We start from the raw sequence: 2,500 nt of genomic DNA, 5'->3' as shown, positions 1-2,500 counted from the left end.
GACGGAGGCCAGGCCTCGGCAGCGGGCACGTCACGCCACGAGGTCGGGGATTGCGAGGAGAGCCAACGCATGGGCGCGCGCACGGCAATTTAATGCCACGCCCACGCCAGCGTAGAGCTCTCCTCGCAATCCCCAAGCTCGGCGGTCCGCACCAGCCACGTCGGCCAGGCCTCCGACTTGCGAGCAGGGGCAGCGGCCACCGCCGCCGTGACGTCGCGGCAAGCAGACAGCCGCGCAGCAGCTGCCAGCACCTTGGCACAAGCACGGCAAATGAATGCCACGCCCACGCCGCGGATAAGCAGCCCCAACGCGCCCGACGGCTTGGAGCGGGTCCCGAAGACGGTGGCCGGAATCGGGTCGTCGCCGGCCGGAAAACGGGTCATCGATGCCGGCAATACTTCGGGCCATGAGGCCCCCCACCTTAGTCCGAGTTTAGCAACAGCCCACATATCCCCCGCGGCAGGCCTATGGGCGCCAGGCCAGCGCGCCCCATGGCCAGTCAGGGGGCACCCCCCTAAAGAGCAATAAGTGTCATTGAAGCTCTGGCAGGGGGAGACACTACTAGGTCCCAGCTGTCACCCCCCCTCTAAAAAATTCATTTCTTGGTATTTTGAGCTGAAATTTTGCACAGAGGTTGGCAAAAATCCAATCCAACTTTATTAATTTTTCCAGAATTTTTCGAGGTCGGGAAGTATTTTTTTTTATTTTCCTACCATTAAAAATCGAGGAAATCGGAAAAATAGGAACCGGCTCGGAATGACCCCAAATTCAGTGGCAGCCTCATAAAAATATGGCTGATTTTACTGGATTGATTTCATGTGGAAAGCACGACGTTTTGTTGTAGGAATGCGGGAACCCCGGCGGCTCGCCTGCCGCGGCCAGCGACGTCGGGCTGGCCCCTGCAGCGCCTAGCCTCTCCACGCGGGGGGCAGGCCAGAGCGCGGGGGGCCAGGGCCCGAAGGCAGCCCCCCCGCGGGCGAGAGAGCAAGCCAGCAGGGGCTGTCGCCTGCCGCGGCCAGCGACGTCGGGCTGGCCCCTGCAGCGCCTAGCCTCTCCCACGCGGGGGCAGGCCAGAACGCGGGGGGCCAGGGCCCGAAGGCAGCCCCCCCGCGGGCGAGAGAGCAAGCCAGCAGGGGCTGTCGCCTGCCGCGGCCAGCGACGTCGGGCTGGCCCCTGCCGCGGCCAGCGATGTCGGGCTGTCGCCTGCCGCGGCCAGCGACGTCGGGCTGGCCCCTGCAGCGCCTAGCCTCTCCCACGCAGGGGGCAGGCCAGAACGCGGGGGGCCAGGGCCCGAAGGCAGCCCCCCCGCGGGCGAGAGAGCAAGCCAGCAGGGGCTGTCCGCGCGTCGCGCAGCGCGGCATGGCTGCGGGGGCCGCGCGCTGCGCGCCCAAGCGCCCAAGGGCCCCCAAGGGCCCCAGGCCCTCAGGCCCCAGCGCCCCAGCGCCCAGCGCGGGCGGGCGCGCGCGCGCGTGTGGTCTTTGAGGGGCGCCGGCCTGGTGGCTCCTAAAGAGCAATAAGTGTCATTGCAGCTCTGGCAGGGGGAGACACTACTAGGTCCCAGCTGTCACCCCCCCTCTAAAAAATTCATTTCTTGGTATTTTGAGCTGAAATTTTGCACAGAGGTTGGCAAAAATCCAATCCACCTTCATTAATTTTCCCAGAATTTTTCGAGGTCGGGAAGTATTTGTTTTAATTTTCCTACCATTAGAAATCGAGTAAATCCGCAAAACTAGGAACCGGCCCGGAATGACCCCAAATTCAGTGGGCAGCCTCATAAAAATATGGCTGATTTTACTGGATTGGTTTCATGTGGAAAGCACGACGTTTTCTTGTAGGAATGCGGGAACCCCGGCAGCTCGCCTGCCGCGGCCAGCGACGTCGGGGACGCTGGCCTGCGCTGTCGAGCCCGCGAGGGCTGTCTCCGCGGCAGGCCCCCCTGAACGGGGCACGACAGGCCACCGCGCTGGCTCGTCCAGCGTCGACAGTCCCTCGTCCAGGTTTCAGATCGCGCCAAGTCGAACCCATGACCTGCTCAAGCCATCGTGCGCTGCCGAATTCGCATCTGCGTGTAGGCTGCCATTCCACGCGGCAGCCCCTGTTTTCGTCAGCGTGCCCCCCTGACGAATTTTCCTGCCTGGCCCAGTCCAGCGTCCAGCCCCTGTTCGTCGAAAAATCTGCGCTGCCGATTTTCCACGCGGCAGCCCCTCTTTTCGTCAGCGTGCCCCCCTGACGAATTTTCCTGCCTGGCCCGGCCAGTCCAGCCCCTGTTCGTCGAAAAATCTGCGCTGCCGATTTTCCACGCGGCAGCCCCTCTTTTCGTCAGCGTGCCCCCCTGACGAATTTTCCTGCCTGGCCCGGCCGGTCCAGCATCCAGCCCCTGTTCGTCGAAAAATCTGCGCTGCCGATTTTCCACGCGGCAGCCCCTGTTTTCCTCAGCGTGCCCCCCTGACGAATGTTCGTCGAAAAATCTGCGCTGCCGATTTTCCACGCGGCAGCCCCT

The sequence above is a fragment of the Populus nigra genome, chromosome 2 (assembly GCF_951802175.1).
Source record: "Populus nigra chromosome 2, ddPopNigr1.1, whole genome shotgun sequence".
Lineage (NCBI taxonomy): Eukaryota > Viridiplantae > Streptophyta > Magnoliopsida > Malpighiales > Salicaceae > Populus > Populus nigra.
This window is presented reverse-complemented; position numbering follows the sequence as displayed.